Here is a 23,645-nt window from a genome sequence, read left to right as displayed (position 1 = left end):
TTGGTTTTCTTATTTCACTTAGTTTTTCTGGCCTATGCTTCCTATATTACCTTAAGCATTGTAACCATGTTTGGCTACACGGGACATAAGAACACATTAAAGTCAGCACAGTGATCAAAACCATCTCTTGTGTTTACTCTTTCGGTTTTTGAGAAGTTGTAATAATATGTCTGAAAGAAGGGAACGGTTTCCAAAGCTTTGCTCGATTTCCTTCATTAGTATACATGGGCAGTCATTGCGTCAGTGATGTGGAGGCTGATGAGGGGACGCGTGCTAAGTGTTATGAGCATCTTGTTAAGGAGGATGGGCTACCCTGATTCAAATGAGTGCCGCTCTCCCCACCTTCTTTTCTGCAGATTCTCTGGAGAGAACAGTAACAGTGGAATCTCTCTCTGAGTCTCTTACACACACACACACACACACACACACACACACTCCTGTGCTTGCTCTATTGAAGGTTGCCCAGTCTCACAGAGCTGGGATGACTCCAGTGAGTGAGGCAGCCTTGCATTCTGTTGGCTCTCTCTAGTCTGGCTCTATGACATGGGCACAAGGTTGTAGCTACAGGATATTATTTTCATTCAACTTGACCGTGAAACCCTTCTGATCCATTCTGCTGTATCTATTACATCACTCAGTATCTAGATACTTCAAACCGCACCACACATGGCAGCAGACGCAGAAATGCTGAGCTCTAAGGCATCTGTATTTATTTTTTTCTTTCTCTGTGTCTTACATTCCTAACTGTATTTTGGTTTATGAAACTGAAAATTTTAAATCAGTTTTTTTGTGATTAAATTATGTCACCATGGCTGGGATTATTTAACAGAAGATGAGTTTGTCTTCTGATAAAATCTTTTTCAAGTTTGCAGTTGTGATTTTTTTTTTTATTGCTAGGCGACTTTTTAGACAGAAGGGAGAATGTTGGAGTGAGGAAGCCGAGCAGAGCTTTCGTGAAAACCAGTGGCTAAAGGTCAGCTGCAGTGAGGGAAAGCTTCCAAGGAGGCACAGTTTGACTTCCATGGCTCTGCCTGGCCTTTTCAGTAGGTGCTCACCTTCCTCTTCCTTTCTGGTCCAGTCTCCTCTGTCTCCCAGATGCCCTGCATCAGTCCATGCGCCTTGGTCAGCCTGTAGAGAAAACTCCTATGTAGACACTCCGATTAGGCTGACAGGGATCTTGCCTGAGGTGAATGAATTTTGCAGGAGCCCTGGGAATGGAAGGATTGAGCTGATTCTGTTGGTGGCGTTTCACCCAATCCTTGGGGACATCTTTGGGGTGCCATTGCTTTCAGACATGCCCATTAGCAAGCACGTGCCTCCATCAGCAGTGATGCCATCCGTTCTGCCTTCTATCTGATAGCTTTCCATATAAAATAACTGAATGATAATTGAATCACTCTGCATGTAAGCTTCAAAGCTGTGGTATAACTCACCAGCTTTGTCTTTTTCTTCTATTTGTTTTATTGTGATAGTAGATGTATAACATAAAACTGATTCTCAAACATTTTAAAATGTCCAGTTCAGCGGCTTGAAGTCCAGTCGTATTGTGGGTTTGCCATCGCCACCATCCATCTCCAGACCTCAGCAAAGCTGAATCTCGACCCATTGGACAGTAACTCCTCACTCTCCCCAGTCCCATCCCTGGCAACCACCATTCTGACTTGTCTGTCTCAGTCCGACCGCTCTAAATACTTCAAATAAGTCCAATTCTAGGCTTTTATCTTTTTGTGACTGGCTTCCTTCATTCAACCTAGTATCCTCAAGGATCATCCATACTACAGCCATGTCAGGACTTCCTTCTCTGTAACGCCAAGTGTTACTGCATTTGTCTACACCACATTTTGCTTGTCCTCTCTTCCATCCATGCATCTTTACTTTGCTTCCGCCATCTGGTTATTGTGACTGATGCCACTGTGAACACTGGTGTGAAAAATCCCTCTTCAGACCCAGTCACTTGGGCTATCTATCCCCTGCTGCTTCCCAGAGTGCATGAGCAGGAATTCTAATTGGGAGCAGTACGGGAGCTTGAACCAGCACTCCAGTGTGGGGTGCATGTGTCCTAAGCTACATTGGCCACCGTGGCCACCCCCGGGAACTTTTTTTTTTTTTTAAAGATTTATTTATTTTGAAAGAGTTACATAGAGAGAAAAAAGGCAGAGAAAGGTCTTCCATCCACTGGTTTGCTCCCCAGTTGGCTGCAGCCGCTGGAGCTGCACCGATCTGAAGCCAGGAGCTTCTTCCAGGTTTCCCACATGGATACAGAGTTCAAGGACTTTGGCCATCTTCTACTGGTTTCCCAGGCCATAGCAGAGAGCTGGATCTGAAGTGGAGCAGCTTGGACTCAAACTGGTGCCCATATGGGATGCCAGCACTGCAGGTGGCAGCTTTACCCGCTATGCCACAACCCTGGCCCAGGAACCTTTATTAATGACAGAACTAGAAGTGGACTTTCTACCTAGTAGTGTTCTTTAAGGACATCCCTGCCAACCCCTCACCTGATGCCTGAAATGCTACTAGAAACAGTTCCCTCCTCAAAAATCCAGCAAAACCTTCAGCTTGTTCTCTATTAAAATGCAAATGACCCCAAGACTGAAGCCACAGGTAAGGTATTAACACCTTGGTGTGAATTAGTGTAATCAGGTCCTACCTTGGATGCCTGTTCTGCCTGGCTTCCTCATTTCTCACTGCTTGCTCTCTGGTATAGCAGTTCTTTATTTATAGCCTTGTGTTACCACTGCGACCATCACACTGTATAAAACTTTTATTTTGGCTTTTCCTGATCGAGTAGTACCTTCTTAAGGGCAGACTCGTACGTGATGTATGTATTTTTTTTTCAGGCCATAATGAAAGTCACACACACACACAAACATACACAAGACCAACTCTACATACACAGCTCATGGATTCATTCATTCTGCAGGCATTTCTCAAGTTGCCCACACTGTGAGTGAATCTGCAAATGCTGCTATGCTAGCTTTGGGTGGCCATGAGCCAACGCTGTCTACTGCGCAGTTCTGGCAGACTTCAGAGTCCTTCCAATCTGACTTCCATATTTTTAGAATCAAGAACTTGGTCCGGATTCATGGATCAACCTCTCGTATGATGTACTAAGACAAACCTACCCAATTGTTCTCTGCTTCTCTTCTGAGGCAGGATCTATCTAAATTTTGTGTTCTGTTGGGATGGGAGATGGTAACTCAATGGCACTGGAAAAGTCTCTGGTTGCTTTAAACCTCAGTATCTCATGTTAACATGCATGCACATTTTATAAATGCATGCATTCATTGAGCACGTTGTTACAGTAGGCCCCATAGAAAGGGGAATGAGGGGGCCGGTGCTGTGGCATAGCAGGTAAAGCCGCCACCTACAGTGCCAGCATCCCATATGGGTGCCGGTTTGAGTCCTGGATGCTCCTCTTCTGATCCAGCTCTCTGCTGTGTTCAGGGAAAGCAGTAGAAGATGCCCCAAGTCCTTGGGCCCCTGCACCCTCATGGGAAACCCGGAAGAAGCTCCTGGCTTCCTGGCTTCAGATCGGCCCAGCTCCAGTTGTTGCGGCCATTTGGGGAGTGAACCAGCGGATGGAAGACTCTCTCTCTCTCTCTCTGCCTCTGCCTTCTGTAATTCTGCCTTTCAAATAAATAAATAAATCTTAAAAAGAGGGGGAATGAGATTCCCCCTCTTTGATTAATATACAGTGCCCCCAGTAACATAAAACCTCAGTGTATACCAGCAGCCTTAGCCCCGGGATGGTACCCACTGCCTCCTCACTTCTTCACCTCCTGTGGCTCCTGAGGAGGAAGTTAGTCTGATAACAATTTGAGGTTACTTCCTCTTTATAAGGTAATAACCAGTCCCAAACTAAATTTTGACTTTCCATCCTTGCCTTAGAGTCTGAAAGTTCTTATGGATGTTGCTATTGAGGTGTGCAGGAGATAAATGACTATTGTGGGTTTTATTGTTAGTGCCACCATTGTTCCTATGATTATTGCTACAATTCCTTACTTAGTAGGTGGAAGTACAAAATATTCAGTGGTCAGTGGATGGAAACAGAAATTAAATGTCTTTACCAAAAGCATATCCATGTTTTATAGGGAACAAGAGAAACAGGAGTAAATGCAATCATCAGACAGTCTTAAAGCTGCCTTTTAGGTAATAGTTCAGCTTCTTTCCCTCCTAAACTCTTGGACAGGGTTTGTTGTTAATGTGTGAGATAAGCTGAAAATTAACTGTTTAAATTTTTCCTAGCTTGTTGTCTCAAACTCCTCCCTTAAAGCCATAGAATTGAAAACTATAGGAATGATCAAAACAATATACTTGAATAATGAAACCGAGTAAACAGCTATGGTGAATTTATGTCCATAGAAAGGTTGAATTAGGAACAGATGGCTCTTAATTAAAGGTACTTCCCCAAACAGATTGTAGGATGAAATTGTTGGCTTAGGAAAGATAAAGCAGTCTTAAAAACACCACTACTGGGATTCCTGTTCTTCTCTTCTGCCCTCTCCACCCCCAAATACCACCTCCCCTTCTTTGCATATAAAGCAACAGGTTTTTCTTTCCCAAGAATTATTTTATATTTTTGAAAGACAGATACAGGGGGCAGGGGCAGAGAGAGAGAGAGAGAGACCTTCCATTCCACTGGTTCACTCCCCAAATGACTGCAACGGCCAGAACTGAGCTGATCAGAAGCCAGGAGCCAGCATGTTCTTCTGGGTCTCCCACATGGGTGCAGAGGCCCAAGGGCTTGGGCCATCTTCCACTGCTTTTCCAGTCCATAACAGAGAGCTGGATCCAAAGAGAAGCAGCCAGGACTCGAACCAGCGCCATATGGGATGCTGGAGCTGCAGGCTGGGGCTGCACCACACAGCTGGCCCCAAAGCAACAATTTGAATGGATAGACCAAACCATATAAACCTGACCCTGGGGATTGGACCAGTTGTAGAGAAACTGATTCGTGTTGATGCCTGATCACGCTGCCACACCTGTCTTCATAATAATTTGCATTGTGAGGTGTTTCAGCATATCTTGTGCATCCTGATGTTATTTTTAGCTAGGATTGTTTTTTAAGCAATAGCAATTTTTAAAATAGACTAATCAAGAAACCTCCTGCAGAGTCAAGGAAACGAGTTCCAGCCGTGTGGGGAGGTCTGTCTCGTCTACCTAAGGCAATTTCCTTTGCCGCTGTTTTTGCCGCTGCTGCCACTACTTTTGTGACTTCAGCTTTTTGGAATTTCCATTTGCATTCTTCCTTCTGCAGCAGGGTGTGGCTGCTGAAGTCGTTTATGTAACGATAAGGATAAGGAGACTGCACCACACTGGTTGAAAGCAAGCATTGGCTCTTGTGTAAGGCACTGCTTGTTCAGTCCTTATCAAGGCAAGTGTTACTTGAAGCTTGAATTATGAGATGGACAAAACTGACCTTATACCTAGAGTCTCTTCTATAGCTTAAAGAGGAATGAGGGAGATACAGGCTAGGCAGCCTGTGGTTGTCACCGGTGGATGTCCACCACTGTTGGCATTCACGTGTGTTTTCTTCCAGAATCGTTTCTGTGTGTGCAGATGCAAATAAACACATGCAGCTTTACCAAAAGGGAATCGTGTTTGCTGCACTTTCCTGAACCTTCTTTTCTCACCTCGCAATGTGTTGGGAACATCTTTCCAGGTCCAGAAATACAGAATTTTACAGTATTTGGATGGCTACTGGTTTTTCCAGTACTTGGATTTATGAGTGAAAGTTCTTTGATGGAACCCGTTGTCTGCCCCTCTCCCTGTCTTGTTTCTCTTTCCCGCTGGCGTCAGTGATACTGACCCCTTGTCCTGTCCCACGTATGGTGAGATTAGAGGAAGCAGAGGGACCACACTCACCACGCTCGGCAACTGGGAGAAATTATGACTCTTCCGTCTTGGCTGCCTTGATGCAAGCTCACTGTGCCTCTCCCTGGGAAGTTCTCCTTCTTGTTGAGTCCCCATCTCTTCTGTCTGCCTTCTCTCCCCACTGGTGACTCACAGCCTCCTCTGTAGCGAGTATCTCTCCCTGTCTCTCATGTTGTATCCTGGCTGGACTTAGAGACTCCTCCTGCTACCCCATCGTCACTCGCTCAAGTCCACTTTGCTTTTCAGATTCTAACTCCAGGATCCCCTCTGGACAAACCTCTCTTTATTTCCAGTTACTTAAGATGTAGCTTTTGTCTTCCGGTCCGATACACTGCCCCTCTGACCGCTTCTCCCAGGGCACCCTCTGACACCTGTCCGTGCCTATGTCCGTCTCAGTCCCTGCAACTTCTTGGGGGCTTGACCAAGGAATGAATCCTCTCTGGTCTTTCAAACCCTGGCCAGGAGTCTTTCTTGTGACTTCTTGTCTGATTCCACTTGGCCCTCCCCCTTATCTGGAAGCATGTCCTGGGGGGAACTCCAAACAGCTGACAGTGCACCTTGGTTTTTTTTTTTTTTAATTAATAGGCTTTATTTTTTTTTAGAGCCGTTTTGAGTTTATGGAAAAATTGACTGGAAAGTACAGAGAAGTCCCACATTCCTGGCTCCCATGTCTTCTGTTAACATATCTCTCAGTACATTTGTTACAGACAATGAGCTAATATCCAAACGTTCTGATTAACTGAGGCCCATAGTTTATGTTAGTGTTCGTCCTTTGTATTGCGCAGGGTGTGGGTTTTGACAAGTGTATACTGATGTATGCCCGTCATTACTGCATCGTGCGGCACTCTGCTTATTGGTCTCTCCTTCCCAACCCCACCACCCCTGATCTTTTTACTGTCTCCATAAATTTGTCTCTTCCAGAATGACAGAGAATTGGACTCAGACGCTAGGTGGCCTCCTCAGATGGTTTTCTTGCATTTTGCAATACCCACGTCAGTTTCCTCCACGGGTCCTCATGGCTTGATAGCTCATTTCTTTTTATTGCTCAGTAACATTCGATTGTGTAGCTGTGCTGCAGCTCACGTACCCACTTCTGAAATCTTAGCAATTGTGGATAAAGCTGCTTTAAATGTTCAAGCGCAGGTTTTTGTGTGGGCATCTCTCCACCAAGGAGTGTGATTGCTGAAACATATGGGAACTACCAGCGTGTCTTCCCCTGTGGCTGTGCCATTTTGCATTCCCACCAACAACAAGTAAGAGTTCCTGTTGCATCACACCCTCACCAGCATTTCCTGTCTACCAGGTTTGGGTTTATGGCCGATTGCATAGTTATGTACAGGTATCTCATTATTGTTGTAATTTGCAGCTCCCTGATGACATACGATGTTGAGCTTCTACTCATATGTCTTTTGCCATCTGTATAACTTCTTTGGTGAGGTGTCTGTTCAAGTCTTTTGTCGGTTTTTTTTAATGTGGTTGTTTGTTTTCCAATAGTGCAACTTTTCTACAGCTCTATTGCTATTATTTTTGACATCAAGTTGGTGTGTGTGACTTGATGAGATGATCTCTTCCCCTGGTATCCTCTTCCATCTCCTAGAACCTTCTCTGCAGATGTTCAATAAATGTTGTTTTCCCAAAGCCATGCCCAACACGTGTTTTCACATACCCTCTCCCACTCCCTCGGATGGCCTCTTTCTATGTGGTGAGCACTTCAGAGTCTTCGGAAATGTGAGTGTCTCTGCCCCTTCATGTACACAAGCTGCTAATTGCTACACCATCGAAGATCCCAGACAAGGAGAGTCAGAAACACAGAAGATAATAGTTTATGTAATGTAGATTACTGCTTTTTAATTCCATTTCTGAATCTCAGCTGGTGCTGGTTTCTTTGTATTAATTTCTAAGCTGTATTCTCTGCTATAATAATCTAACAACATATTTTTAAATGTTTCTTTTTAAAAAGGGTTTGTTTATTTATTTGAAAGGCAGAGTTACAGACAGATAGAGATCAATCTTCTACCCATTGGTTGACTCCCCAAATGGCTGCATTGGTTGAGGCTGGGAGCCAGAGCCGGGCCAGGCAGAAACTAGGAGACTGAAACTCCATCCAGGGCTCCCATGTGGGTGCAGGGGTTCAAACACTTGTGCCATCTTTAGCAGCTTTCCTAGGCACGTTAGCAGGGAGCTGGATTAGAAGTGAAGCAGCCAGGACTCAAGCCAGTGCCCATGTGGGATGCTGGCATTGTAAGCGGTGCTTAACTGGTGCACAACCCCGGCCCCTAAAACGTTGTCTCTACGTTGTCTCTGTTTAGTTTTGCCAGTTGAGCACAAAGATTGTTTTAACGTCTTCTTGCTGAGCTGCTTAAAAGCACTATGTCTACGTTAATGAGATGAAAAGTATATGCCAATTACACATGAAGGTACTTCAGTAAAGTTTGTGGAAAATGGAATTAAAACATACATGAGGAGTCTTCAAATTTTGCAAGGTGAATGTGTAATTTGAAAAACTATCCATGGATTTCAATATTTTTCTTGTCCCAACTAAAATAAACTTACTTTTAATTCCGTTTTCCACAGATGTCTTGAGGTACTTTTGTGTAGTGTTAGGAATTACCTGTACTGTGTGGGCAGTAATAATTAGCTTGGGGAGAAATCAGTACAAATCAGGGGACTTTCTGAATTACTGGCTACACTGTGAATGAAGCAGCGCTTCCTGAGCATGTGTTCTGCAAGGGGTCCAGTTATATAGGATTTTGATCCCTGGAGCCACAGAGACCCTGGCAGTAGACGGAGCAGGGGACAGGACAGGACAGAGCCGTTCCTGCTAGCAAGGTGCTGCCCAGGTATAATTTGCTACATTGGTTATACTTTGAGAGACAGGGAATGAACTCTGAGCACACTCTGGCATAATAGGGAGTAGGGAAAACAGTGATTTGGAATGCAGAAGAATCAAGTTCATTGTCAGCTCGCTGACAGCGGAAATGTCGCCTGCTTAGCTCACTGCTCTAACACTTATCCTAAAACAGCGTGTGACACATGCTAAGTGCTCAATTCATATTTACTGATGTAACTCATGAAACAACCCTGATTTCAAACATGCTACTCAATCGTCGCTGTGCTTTGGTTACCTGGGTTGGAAATACAGTTTATTCTGATACAGCGGATTCACACTTATACGGAAACAACAGGGCTGTGGTTGTGACCTAGAAATGACCCACGTGCACCTTCTGTGGCACAGGCCAGGTACCGGGCAGGGGACCCCTTAGATTCTTTCCTACCTTCTCTAATTGGACTTACTTTTAGTACCAAAGAAGATGATGATGATAATGATAAAGTGCTGTAATTTGCATATAGTTTACAAAGCCCATTGCTATCCACTGATGTAACCCTCAGAAGAATTCTTTAGACAATTATTCCTTTTACCCACTCAGTAGAAATGATGAAACCAATGCTAAGAAAAGTTCAGTGATTTTGCAAGATTACTCAAGGGCCAATGCCCTAGCCAGAACTTGAACCCAGATGTTTTGAGTTTCTGAATTGAAAGCTCAAGGACTTTCATACACAGCAAATACAAGAAAGGTTTTTGATTTTATTTTTTAAGATTTGCTTTAAAGCCCAGATCAGTTTTCATTAGCACATTGTTTGAACACAAATGATGGTGAACAAACTAAATTTAAGAAAGCTTAAATGAGGTAAATATTCCTAAGCTTAAAAAAAAAAAAATACAGCCAGCTAAACATGGTCAGAATCTTGGAATTCTAGATCTCGAAATTCTGAATCAGTAATGGAGTTTGAAGGGGAATCACTTGCCTAACATTTTCAAAAGATAAAATCACAAAGTATAAACCCACCTGTGATTACAAAATTTGGGGTGCTAGTGCTAGAAGGCTGTACTGTAGGATCCAGAGGATATGAAAAGACATGTTTATGTAGATACTTTAAATACTTTTGACACCAGCCTTTTGAAAGAAAATAGTGTCCAAAATCTCACACCAAACGAGAGGGGAAAAATCAGCAATCTCTCTTAAAAAAAAACCAAAACCTTCATTTGAATGCTCCTTGGTCGTTCTGTTCTGGTTTTGATTCACAGATGAATTCTCAGAAACTTTCATCCTATTTGGTTTTAAAGAAAGATTTAATTTTTTCCTCTGCAGATTAATAGGTACTCATTGGAATGTGAGATTTAGACGCCTAAATCTTCTCATTTTGTCAGCTGAATTTAATCTTATTCTATGCAAAATCCAGAAAAGTTCATTCTCTTAAAAGTCATGAGTAGTTACGGATTCACAACTGTATTTGTCATCTGAACATCACATAATTAGCCCTGCAAGTATTGAAACTCCAGATACTCAGTGAATGCCAGCATTATACCCTGCACCAGGAGAAAAAAAAATACAGTCCTTGTCCTCAGGAGTCACTCAACTGTTTTACCCTGGAATTCCCAGTCTTCCCTCTGTGGCTGCCGTTTGCTGTTTGCAGAATCTCTTCACTGTAGTAGGCATCCCTCTTGTTCCTTAACTAAGTTGCAGGGGGCAAAAACAAGGGGGCTCCAGGTGACAGTTGGCCCCCTCAGTGAACTGCCCCAGAGATGGTGCCAATAAGAGACAGAGCCCTGAACCCTCTGTACACAGCGGATATGTACCTCCTGTGTCTTCAAAAAGACAAAGAGTGCAAGACTAAAGATAGAAGCCGGGGGTGACAACCTTTTAACCTTTTAAACAACCATGTTTCTGTTCACTTTGTTCCTGTTTGCCTCGGGAAGGGGAGGAAGAACAGAAAGAGAGAGAGAGAGAACTCTAATTACAAACTTCATGTTTCTTTCAGCCATACTATTTTCAATCCTATATAATTTGTACAGCTGAAGTGGCAAATGCCTGCTTTTAAATGTGGAGAGAAGGTGCCTCCATTTAATGCTTAGAAGAGATTGAGTTGGACTTAAATGAAAGGATTCGTGATTCATGATTTGCAGCTACCCAGGAGCAGCTGTTCTGTCCCCCACCGGGTGGGCTCTTGGAGAAATCTTCCTCTCCTTTAGCCCTGTTCCCCACATTGGTATCCTTTGGATCCTCTGGGATCAGGTGAGTTCGCAGGTGGCTGCTGAATGGGCCTCAGAGCTGTTAGGATGCCTCGATTTCTGGAAGAGCCCCTGCCAGAAGCTCAGGACAGGGGCTTGGCTCCATCCCTCTCCTGGAAAGTCCTTTCCCACTGTGAGACCTTGATCTCTGTTGGTGGAGCAGCCTGGTCCACTGTGCAAGACCCCAAGGAGGAAGGAAGCTCTGTATTGATCAGTTAGTATGGTGCAAGGTGAGTTTTATATGTTATTTTGTGGATGTGTGAACTACTGAGGAATTTCAGCAAACACTTAGCCTCCCCGGTGGCAGATAAGAGAAGCTCAACAGGATGGGAGTGAGTCAGCGCAGAGTAACCATGCTAATGATAAACACTCTGCCTTGCAGCCCAAGTCTGAGTCACAGACCCATGCCTTCTGTACCACAGCACATTCCTTCCTTGAACCAGAGCGCCCCAGATGGGGAGGGGAGGGCAGGGGCTGTGTTATCAGTGCCGCTGAGTGAATACTCCTCCTATACCCCCTTCCCTAAGGACCCGTCCCCATGTGCAGACCCATCACCACAGACTGTTCCAGATGTTGCCGGCTTGACCCTGAGAGGTGAAAAAGAAGAGGGAGATCAAGTGGGCCATGAGATTATTGTGTCCAAGTGTTCGCTATCAGGGACAGGTTCTTTTCTTCTATTTCCTTTATCTAGACATTGCAGAGTTATGGTTATAATCCTCCCTCCCCCCACCGAGGCCAAATCTCATTCATTACCTTTACTTGGTACTTTTACAAATATTTTTTGTAGCAGCTTGTTTTTCAAACACAATCTTAGGTGAAATTTCAATATATAAAACTGATAAAGGCAAATTTTGTTAGCATAATGTCTATTAGATTTCACTGTATCATGCTGACATAAAATGTATAACTTCAAAAAGAACAGTGAGGTTTTGTGATGAACATAGAAATCTGAAATGAGTTTATGGGCAGGAGCTGCAGTGTTCTCTAACTTTGGTTTCCAATTTATTCTGTTTTGCTGTCATTGGTTCTTTTTTGTTTTTAATGGTACTGCACAGGCCTGAGGAAATCCTGGCTCCTAAGGAGTTGGAAATAATAACAAGACTTTTTTTTAAGTTACCTTGTAATTTCAGGATATTTCTTTGGTCAAACTTACCTACTCAAACTTACTTAAAGAGTAGAAGTGGCTTGATTTAAAGCAGAAATCATTAATAACATGAAACAATTTGCCTTTTTTCATTGGTAAGTCTGATATTTTCCTCCAGTGCGAATCTTCTAGTAGAGGCAGAAAACACTTCTCAAATTATAACATTAATGAGATGCCCATTGACGTCCTTAAAGGAGAAGGAAAGAAATTTGTAAGCCGGAGGGCCCGTCCCTGTGCAGTTTCAGAAAGAACGCATTTACTTTGTTTTGCATGAGGAGTCTAATCTTAGACTGTGGATTTCTTCTCTGGCATGTGGCTACCATAAGGATGGTACCTTTGATAGCTGCATGCCAAGAATTCAATTTTGTTACACCATTTGAAGCCACACATTTAGTTCTTGTTGTATGCCAAGCCCACTGCAGACAAGAACTCAGGCTGTAGGACCTGGCCTAAGCCAGTGATTGCATGCACCTAGGACATAACAACGCTGTAGTAGGGTTCTCAGCTCTGAACCTGCACGCTGATGGACGTGGAGTGACCTTATGTTTATACGTTAAAACAAAAGAGTGGAACTGTAGCTTTTCTAATGAAAGGATGTTGAATTAATGCACTGAAATGATGGGATAGCTTTATTTTGATTTTGGCACAAGCTTGTCAATATTCGTTGGTCCACTGTGGGCAGAGTAGAGGTTATACTTAACAGATTACTAAGAATCCAACTTCTGGAGAGTGCCACTATCTCCTTAGCCCTTACAACAAAAACAAACATGAGTTAGCAACTATTAAAGATACAGAGACTTACTATCAAAATGGAATTAAGAAACCCTGCATGCATGCAAGAGTACTTTAGACTTCTCTCCACTCAAAGTGTTAAAGGCCCAGGAGTGGTCTGGATGCCTAGACACAAATCTGGTGTGGACTTTCTCTTATGCTTTAGTCTGGCTAGGTGGTGCTCAGACTGTACTGTACGTGGTTGCACAGGGCAGGCGAAACAAAGCCCTTGTATCCTACCATTAAGGGGTAATTTCAAGCACTTCTAATCATTGAACAAATACTTACCGAGTGCTTTCTCTGTGCCAGGACTGCCGTAGGTGCTGGGGTTGGAGCAGGGAGCCAAGGTCTTGCCTTCGTGAACCTTTGTTCTAGTATAGAAAAGAAGCATTAAATAGCCAAGGGTCATACAGGCAGTGCCACCTGCCAGGTGTGCCCTGGGGACCACGTACAGTAAATAAAGAAGAAACAGAGCGGCTGGGGCCAGGGAGGGAGACTCCAGTGAAGGGAACAAGTTTTGTGATTGTCCAGAGGTGATGCATTCTACAAAAGGACAGGATCGTACCCTTGTGTGAACAAGGGCTCAAAGGTCCATCTGTCCCAGCATAGCACATGGGAAGGAGGTGACAGGAAATGGGGCGGGGAGAGGGGAGGAGGGTGTCATGTAGTTGGATTGGCTCATGTGGGGGCCCCTACGTCTTGACAGGCACAAGGGCTGTGGTGTCTCTTGATTTTTATTGAAACCATCGATGTGGTAGGAAGTACTGAAAACTCTGAGTATTAGGATCTGATTGACACTTTGAAATCCCAAGGTAACTTGAACCCCACACACTGTGCGTTAGGTGGGAACTTGAGATCATAACCCCTGCTTTAAGTGCTCTTCGACTATAAAACCCCATGAAGGCCTTCTTAAGTTACAGTGACTAAAGAATAGAACATTGAATTCAGTGCAAAAACTCAATGTGAAAGTAAAATGCAGCTGCACTGGAAGAATCTTCAGGGGGATTTTAATGAAGTATAAAAGCTGCATGTTTTGATGAAGATTAAATTAGGAATCCTAGCAAAAGCGGCTACGACTGTAACTAGCATCTCAGTGACGCTTGCTAGGTTCTGGTTCTGTCTCCTTCTGCTCCTCTGGTCTTCAGCAATACCTTTGCTGTAACTGTCTCCCTCCACTGTCTCTGTAAATTGGATTTGCTCACTGGAGAACTTGAGTCATTCACTGACCTGCCGTCTTCTAATAATTAGCACCGTGGCCGGAAAGCAGTGTGGTGTGTATGATGAGGATAGGGCGCCCTCTCTTTGGGAAGCAGCACTTAAGATTCTAAGAATACTTGTTGAGCCGATGTAGTTCAGTTCAAGGTCACATTTTTTTTCTCCACTTAAGCTTTTACTTATGGTCTTTGTTGCCAAGCTTGATTTCCATGCAGGAGGCCATATCTGGCCTCATGCAGATCACGTTAGGTTACTACAGGACCTGCAAACCTTATAAAGGACATAATCAAACAATGATCATAGGAGTTCAAGGAAGATACATATGATGATAAAACTGTGTATGGATTTCAAACATTTTGCCCCAAAATAAATTTTAATTCTACTTTTCCATGAACTTTTTGAAGTACTCATGTACATTTATAGGAGTACTTCCTTGTTGATATATGACATGAAGAGGGTGTATTTTATTGAAATGCAACAACAGGGGTTGGCATTGTGGTACAGTAGGTTAAGCCAGTGTCTGTGACCCAGGCATCCCACATGGGCGCCAGTTCATGTACCGTCTGCACCAATTCCCAACCAGCTCCTTGCTAATGTGTCTAGGAAAACAGCACAAGATGGCCCAATACTTGGGCCCCTGAACATGTGTGGGAGACTGATGGAGTTTCAGGCTCTTGGCTTTGGCCAGGCCCAGCCATGGCCATTGTGGCCATCTAGGGAGTGAACCTACAGATGGAAGATCTCTCCCTCCCTCCCTGTCTCCCCATCTCCCTTCCTTCCACCTCCCGCCTCCCTGCCTTTCCCTCTGCAACTTTGCCTTTAAAGTAAGTAAATAGATCTTAACAATTTTTTAAAATAAATAAATAGAGATGCAACAATAGCATATGAAGGATATTTTAGGTGATTATAGGATTCTTTTAGTAGGAAAATAATTTTTAGATCAAGCTGTTTAAAACCATTTGAAAATGAGACAGGTTTATTTCATGTAAATAATTAAAGCAAAGTAAGTGTACAGAAGACCTACCTGCAGAGTGTATTTAAAATACAGTTTTCTAGAATCCACCCTAGGCCTTCTGATTCAGAAATCTGTGGTTGGACAGACTATTAATTCTGATACTTATATCCAAGTAGGCTGACATACAGAATGTGAACTTTAATAAGTACCTCAAATGACAGTTGCAAGAAGTTGCATTGTTGAAATACTGTAAATTTCCTAAAGAACTTGAACTTGCTGTTATAAAAAATACCAAACAGGGCCAAAAGTAGAGATATGGGGCCATGAACCTCCACGCTTGCCTCGACACCACCGCCTCACTTCGGCAGCCACCAGCGTCCTTGTATCCACTCCACCCCTGCACCTGGGTTATTTTAAAGTGAATTCCAAGCACTACACTGTCTATAAATATTGTAGTGTTTATATATTGTAGTATGTATACACTTTTGTAAACAACCAAGATCCTATTTTCTTGTAGAAAGCCACAGTGTCATCATTGATCTTAAAAATTGTGGTGCACCTGGTTAAGCTGCTCCCTGTGATGCTCACATCCCATATGAGCACTGGTTTCAGTTCTGGTCGCTCCATTTCTGATCCAGCTTCCCACTAATGCACCTGGGAAAGCAGCAGAAGGTGGCCTGAGTTCTCGGGCCCCTGCTACCTATGTGGGAGGTGGAGTTGCAGGCTCCTGGCTTCAGCCTGGCCTGGCGCTGGCCGTAGCATTCATTTGGAGACTGAACAAGCAGATGGAACAGCTCTCAGTCTCTTCCTCTTTCTGTAACTCTGCCTTTCAAATAAAGTAAGTCTTTAAAAATTGATTAATTTTGATTCCTTTATATCATCAAATATTTCATCAGTGTTAATATTTCCCTAGCTGACTTGTAAATAACTTTTTTTGTTATAAGATTTTTGTAAAAATAGTTTATTTGAATCACAATCCAAATTAAGGTCATTTCTTTGTCCTAAGCCTCTTTTCTGCTGTTGGCTCCACCTCCATGGTTTTATGTTGCAATTTTTTCTGTTGAGAAGCCAGATCATTTGTCTGGGTAGGATTCCCCAACGTCTGGACTTTGATGATTACATCCACGTGGTGATGTGACTCGTTCCCATGTCTCCTGCATTTCCTGGGATTGCTTGGATGTTCTGGAAGCATTGTGGTGTTGTGTTTCACTACCTTGCTTTGTGAGACGACTTCATAGGTGGTATTGGTCTGCATTTTCTGGAGATAATGGTTAGTGGTATCTCCCTTTGTCTAAATCCATAAAGTTGTTAGGGATTGCAAATGGTGGTAGTCTAATTCTGTTATTCCTTATTCATTTATGAGCAGGGACCATTGGTCATGCAGAGAGACTTCCTTGAATCTACAGATTATTTACTGTGTACTTCAGGTTTTGTATGATGAGCAGGGTACATGTTGGACTCTCTCCGTGTGCTTGGTTTTCAAGCTAAACTTGGTTCATTGTATCTTTGAGTCACCATGTTCTGAAAGTAGTGCTGTGAACTCGTGGGTTTAAGTACATATCATGGGTTTCAGCGCCTGGCAACAGTTGCCCTTTCTGGTGCTCACAGAGTCTCAACTCTGGTTCCCAGAACCTGTTCAGTGTGGCTGCCGAGTCCTTTTTAATATAAACCTGCTTGTCTTTGATTGTTTGCTTCCTTTCTGGTCTGATATATGTTCAAGGCTCATGTTGTATATTTCCTGCTGTAGACCTGCAATCCACTTTTTTTTTAACTTTTATTTAATGAATGTAGATTTCCAAATTACAGCTTATGGACTACATTGGCTCCCCCCCCCGCCATGACTTCCCTCCCACCCGCAACCCTCCCCTTTCCTGCTCTCTCTCCCCTTCCATTCATATCAAGATTCATTTTCAATTTTCTATATATACAGAAGATCAGTTTAGTATACATTAAGTAAAGATTTCAACAGTTTGCACCCACATAGAAACACAAAGTGAAAAATACTGTATGAGTACTCGTTATAGCATTAAATCTCAATGTACAGCACATTAAGGACAGAGATCCTACATGAGGAGTAAGTGCACAGTGACTCCTGTTGTTGACTTTACAAATTGACATTCCTGTTTATGGCATCAGTAATCTCCCTATGCTCCAGTCATGAGTTTCCAAGGCTATGGAAGCCTTTTGAGTTCTCCGACTCTTATCTTGTTTAGACAAGGTCATAGTCAAAGTGGAAGTTCTCTCCTCACTTCAGAGAAAGGTACCTCCTTCTTTGAAGACCTGTTCTTTCCACTCACAGAGATCTTTCATTTAGGTTTTGGTTTTTTTTTTGTTTGTTCGTTTTTTTTTTTTTTTTTTTTTTGCCAGAGTGTCTTGGCTTTCCATGCCTGAAATACTCTCATGGGCTTTTCAGCCAGATCCGAATGCTGTTAGGGCTGATTCTGAGGCCAGAGTGCTGTTTAGGACATCTGCCATTCTATGGGTCTGCTGTGTATCTCGCTTCCCATGTTGGATCGCTCTCCCCTTTATTTATTCTATCGGTTAGTATTAGCAGGCACTAGACTTGTTTATGTGAACCCTTTGACTCTTAGTTCTTTCATTATGATCAATTGTGAACTGAAATTGATCACTTGGACTAGTGAGATGGCATTGGTACATGCACCTTGATGGGATTGAATTGGAGTCCCCTGGTATGTTTCTAACTCTACCATTTGGGGCAAGTTAGCTTGAGCATGTCCCAAATTGTACATCTCTTCCCTCTCTTATTCCCGGTCTTATATTTAACAGGGATCACATTTCAGTTAAATTTCAACACTTAAGAACAACTGTGTATTAATTACAGAATTAAACCAGTAGTATTAAGTAGAACAGACAAAAAAAATACTAAGGAGGAATAATGTATTAAGTTGTTCATTAACAGTCAAGGCTATGTGGATCAAGTCACCATTTCTCATTGTGTCCATTTCACTTCAACAGGTTTCCTTTTTGGTGTTCAGTCAGTTGTCACCGATCAGGGAGAACATATGATATTTGTCCCTTTGGGACTGGCTTATTTCACTCAGCATGATGTGTTCCAGATTCCTCCATTTTGTTGCAAATGACTGGATTTCATTGTTTTTGACTGCTGTATAGTATTCTAAAGAGTACATATCCCATAATTTCTTTATCCAGTCTACCGTTGATGGGCATTTAGGTTGGTTCCAGGTCTTGGCTATTGTGAATTGTGCTGCAATAAACATTAGGGTGCAGACCGCTTTTTTGTTTGACCTGCAATCCACTTTTATTCTAAGCAGGCTAATTCCTGTAGTGAGAAATGGTGTTTGGAGACCCTGGCCCTGGCTCAGGGGGTTCATTGTAACTATGTCGCTGGCGGTTTCTCAGCCTTTCCATTGGACGCAGCCAGAGCGAGGATACAGACGTATATATATTTGTGTATATCTAAATATTAAGATAAAATATGCGTTGTGTTTATACTGATGTACCATAAGGTTTTTACTAGCCATCACTCATTTTACAGTTGTCCCTTGATAGCCAAGGGCATTGCTTCCAAGACCCGCAGTGGGTACCAAAATCCGCAGATGCTCAAATCCCTTGTATAAAGTAAGTGTTTGCACAGAACCTGTGTGCTACTCCTATATACTTTAAATTATCTCTAGATGCATTATAACCCCCAAAACAATCTAAATGCAGTTAAGTAGTTGTTATACCGTATTATTTACGAAACCATGACAAGAGAAGAATGCATGCAACCTTTTCTGTTTTAATATTTTCCATCAGGGGCTGGGAGGCTGCAGAGACAGCTCTAACAGTTACAGAGATAACTGAGTTTCCTCTCTCTCAAACTGAAAATAGCAGATCTCAGTCACACCAACACAATTTATTCATTTTCTTTATTCCCATGTTACACTTATGTTAATTTCCAAGTAAAAATGCCAGTGGCATTACTGACAACTTTTTTAGCTTTTCATTTGTTTGCCTAGTATTGCGTTGGTTTTTAGTTCATTGGCTAGAGACAGGCAGCTGCATCACAAGGTGTTATGGTGACTTAGAATAGGTCCCCCCATGTGTTTATGCCAGTAACTGGATATGCATTTAAATTCACTTGTTTGAATCAGGGAAATTATTTTTTTGTTTAATAATTATGTGAAATGTTTGCTTTTTTCATAAAACAAGGTGAAGTCATTGATTTTGCTTTTTCATTCCTGTCTCATTCATTCTGTTTTCTCTTTCACTGCATAGCTATTTTTAATGCATGTTCTTCATTTTTCAAAATAAACAATTATATTATTTAGGTAGGCTTTAAAATTCTTTGCTTTAGTGGATATATTTATGTCAGTTTCTTAATATAAAGTCTTTAGTGTTACCACTCTTTTTAACTATTGTTCAGTGATTTTTCTCCCATGATCAGTATTAGTATTACTAATAATCTTTCTTCTCTCCTCTCCTTATCATTTGATTTAAATTACATTTGCCCTTCCCCTTTACTCATGGGAGATACCTTCCAAGACCCCCATTGGATGCCTGACGCCAAGGATAGTAACAATCCCAATAAATATTAGTTTTTCTGTATATGCATATGGGATAAAATATAATATATGAATGAGGTGCACAGTAAGAGACAATCAATAACTAATAATAAAATAGAAAAATTATAATCATACACTGTAATGCAAGTCATGCAAATATGTTTTCTCCCTCAGATTATGTTATTGCATTTTTACATTTTCACTGCAAGACGGGACGTTAAGGCTTCTCTTTGGCATATCTCAGCTGCCAGCACCACTACCCTGTGCTTTGGAGTCACTGTTAAGTAACATGAGTTATTTCAACACAAGCAGTGTGAAACCACATAATCAGCCTGGTAACCAAGATGCCTACCAAATGTCTAACCAAGTGTCTAATGAGAGGTAGCATATACAAAGCGGATACATTGGATAAAGGAGTGGTTCACATTGCTGGGTTGGTGGTATGTGATTTCCTCATGGTACTCAGAAAGGCATGCAATTTAAAGCTCATGAATTATTTATTTCTGGAACTTTCCATTTAATATCTTGGCACCAAGGTTAACTGCAAGTAACAGACTGTGAAAAGTAAAACTGATCTCGGCAGGGTGAGGGACCATGGTAATATCCTTTTATTCCCATGTAATATCTGTATCAGTGAGCTTGCTTTTTCTTTCCCTTTCATAGTCTCCCCTCAAGTTTTTTTATTTTTATTTCTAAAGTTTTAATTTTTCAAAATTATTTGAGAGACAGAGAGCAAGAGACAAAGAGAAATAGCTGTCGTCTGCTGATTCACTCTCCAAATGAATGGAGCTGGAAGATCTCCCATATAAGACAGGGACCCATATTCTTGAGCCATTGCTTCCTGTCTCCCAGGGTGTGCGTTGTCAGAAAGCTGGAATAGGAAGGAGAAATGGGACTCAAATCGAGGCACTCTGGTATGGGATGTAGGAGTCCCAGCCAACATTTTAATCACTGTGCCAAAAGCCCGCCCCATGTTTGTGTCTGTTTAATCACTGCACCTGCTCAACACTGCCAGAGTATGGAGCCATGATATGTACAATCCTGTCCCGTTTACAGTCATCCCTGAGTAACAGATCCACACCTGAAACTGTGTCTAATGCTCTCTCTCTTTCTAAGGCACCTCAAGTGGTATCTTAACCACCACACCAGATGCCTGCTCCTGGCTCTTAAAGTCTGATGACTAATTTTCTGTTCCTAACAAGTGACTTGGTCATTTTTCCTGGATAGCTAAAGATTTTTTTTGTTTAGGTTTTTCTAGATGTATCTTCCCAGATGCATGATGTATCCTTTCAATATATAGTTTCAATTCTTTCTATTTCTGGAAAGTGAACTAAAGTTATGATATTAATGCTTGCTTTGTTTCATTGTTTTGCTTTTTCCTCAAAACCCTTATTATAATGTTACACTTGATTTTTCATCATGTATCTTCTGTCTGAGGATTCTACCTGAATCCTCTGTCTTCCTTCATATCTGCTGGACGGTTAAAAGCTTCCTCCCTTCTGTTTTCTAATACTCTGTCTTGTTTTGCCTTCATTTCTAATTTTTTTTTGCTTTTACTTCAAATTCTTCTCTAAGTTTGGTTGCGTCTCTACTGTCAAGCGCTGCTTTTCTCCAATCACTTCATTTCTTCGAGTTCTACTCAGATTTGTGTTCCTTTCTCTTTTCATTTCTCAGTGTCCCTTTGAAGTATTGATTTGAAGTTTTCATCTTTTTGTGGGCATGTCTCTGTGGTAAGAACACGATGCTGATGTTCTCATAATAACTGTGTGCTGGATTTGACCACAATCCTATTTCGTTACTCATTTTTAAATGAAATGAGTTTGTGTTTTTAGGGGCAAAGGATGGGCCCAAAGACTCTGCAAGCTTCTAGGTTCTACAGCTCCCTCTTCTGTTGCTTCTGTGAAATGCTACAATAAGGCTTTCATCTGCCCTCTCCCTTCCCTTTAATCTCAATGTCACCATCATGTTCCCAGTGTCTTCTCCAGGCAGTTTAGTCCTGAATGGAAGCTTAGAATGTTGATTTTGAGATCTAAGCATCTGCAGGGCCTCCCCACTGTCCCTCACCCTCAGCCCAGGAATTGGATTCTACAGGACTCCTTGCCAATTATATAAGGAGGATTTTCTTGAGAAAAATTCATGGAAAATGGGATTCAAAGGTAAATTTATTTTGGTTCCAAAACTTTTGAATTCTATGCAGTTTTTTCATACTACGCACTTTTATGAGCTTTTTAAAGACCACTCATATGCATCAATTTGAACTTTTTTTTGCACCAAAATAAACTTAGCTTTAAAATTTTTTAAAAGATTTATTTATTTATTTGAAAGTCAGAGTTATACACAGAGAAGATGGGAGGCAGAGAGAGAACCATCTCCTGGATCACTCCCCAAATGGCCACAACGGCTGGAGCTGCACCAATCTGAAGCCAGAAGCCAGCAGCCAGGAGCTTTCTCCAGGTCTTCCCACACGGTGCAGGAGCCCAAAGACTTGGGCCATAGCAGAGAGCTGGATCAGAAGTAGAGCAGCCAAGACTCAAAGCAGCACCCATGTAGGATGCTGGCACTGCAGGCTGTGGCTTTCCCAGCTACACCATAGCACCGACTCCTAATTTTTTTTTTATTTGTTTGTGAGGCAGAGACAGAGAAAGAGCTCCCATCTGCTGGTTCACTTCCCAAAAGCCCACAGTATCGGGGACTGGGCCAGGACAAAGCCAGAACCTGGGAATTCAATCCACGTCTCCCACATGGGTAGCAGGAACTTGGTCATTTCAATCATCAGCACAGCCTTCTGGAGTCTGCATTAGTAGAAAGCTGGAGTCGGGAGCAGAGCCAGGGATCAAACCCAGGCAGTATAATATAGGATGAAAGTGTCGTAATTGGTGTTTTATCTGCCAGGCTAAAGGCTCACCCCATTCTCCATGAACTTTCAGAAGTCCCATCCTGCTATGATGAAAACAGCTCATCGACCTGCTCACCGGCCAGTGAGGACATTTTGGGGATGTGAGGCTCCTTGTCTCCACTCCTTGAGACACATCTGCTTTTCCTTTTGCTCTGCGGAGGTGTTGCGTCCACAGGCTCCAGGCTGTAGATGGATTGGCTGCATGCATCCGGTTTTATCCTCAGGTTCACAGACTGCCTGACAACTCAGTTTTGTTTTGGCGTTGTTCATGGGTTTTTGGTTTTCCATTCTCGCTTTCTCTGTTTTTGTTGTTTTTGACAGGGAGGAGAGAGAGGATTGTGGGAGATTAAAGAGACTATACCTTGATGCTAATACCATCATCTTCGCTTAAGCTCCACTTTAATTTTTTAATAGTTCTTGAGAAGCTCTTTTTGCTAAATGCCATCTTTCTGGAGGAAAACTAAAATAATTCCAAATGTGCAAGTTGGTTTCAATTATATACTTTTAGGAAATATTGTATTAAGGAAAACAAAACAAGAAAACTATAAAGTTGAAAAGCAAAGCATCAGCACCTGTCAGTACTTCTTCACTTGCAAGCTGGCTGTACTTGTTTAAAGTGAGACTGTAGGAAATGAAATTGGTGCAGGTATCCTTTCTGAATTAGCACGATAGAAACTGGCAGCTGCTGACTCATCGAAGATCCCATTAGATCAAGTTTAGGCTGGGCAGGGACTGTGCCCTCTGCATAAGTGGCAGCTCTGAGGAGCACTGTTTGTTTGTTTTAAAATTTATTTATTTATTTGAAAGATTTAGAGAGAGAGGTCTTCCATCCCCCCTGGTTCATCTCCAATTGGCTGCAACAGCCAGAGCTACGCCGATCTGAAACCAGGAGCCTGGAGCTTCTTCTGGGTCTCCCACATGGGTGCAGGGGCACAAGGCCTTGGGCCATCTTCAGCTGCTTTCTCAGGCCATAGCAGAGAGCTGTATTGGAAGTGGAGCAGCTGGGACTCGAACCAGTGCCCATATGAGATGCCAGCACTGTAGGCAGCGGCTTTACCCATTACGCCACAGCGCCAGCCCCATGGCACCGTTTTGTTAGCCTGGACTTATCAGTGTCCCCCTCTGTTTATCTTTACCGAGTCCCCCACATCCAAGGCAGCCTCTAGAGCCGAGTTGACTTGTTATGACTCTAA

At 42.5% G+C, this 23,645-nt stretch overlaps 1 protein-coding gene and 1 long non-coding RNA gene across 7 annotated transcripts in view; one reads left to right on the top strand and one right to left on the bottom strand.

The window, feature by feature from the left end:
- The window catches only part of ATXN1 (ataxin 1), a 451,390-nt gene that overhangs the window by 294,844 nt on the left and 132,901 nt on the right, over positions 1-23,645 (top strand). The gene's annotated exons all lie outside the window — the stretch shown is intronic.
- Positions 6,437-23,645, bottom strand: part of LOC138849697 (uncharacterized) — a 57,627-nt gene continuing 40,418 nt past the window's right edge. Inside the window, exon 2 of the long non-coding RNA XR_011388747.1 lies at positions 6,437-23,645. This exon is cut by the window's right edge and continues 39,902 nt beyond it. This is a non-coding gene — a long non-coding RNA (uncharacterized lncRNA).

The sequence above is a fragment of the Oryctolagus cuniculus genome, chromosome 5 (genome assembly GCF_964237555.1).
Source record: "Oryctolagus cuniculus chromosome 5, mOryCun1.1, whole genome shotgun sequence".
NCBI classification, from domain to species: Eukaryota; Metazoa; Chordata; class Mammalia; order Lagomorpha; family Leporidae; genus Oryctolagus; species Oryctolagus cuniculus.
This window is presented reverse-complemented; position numbering and strand designations above follow the sequence as displayed.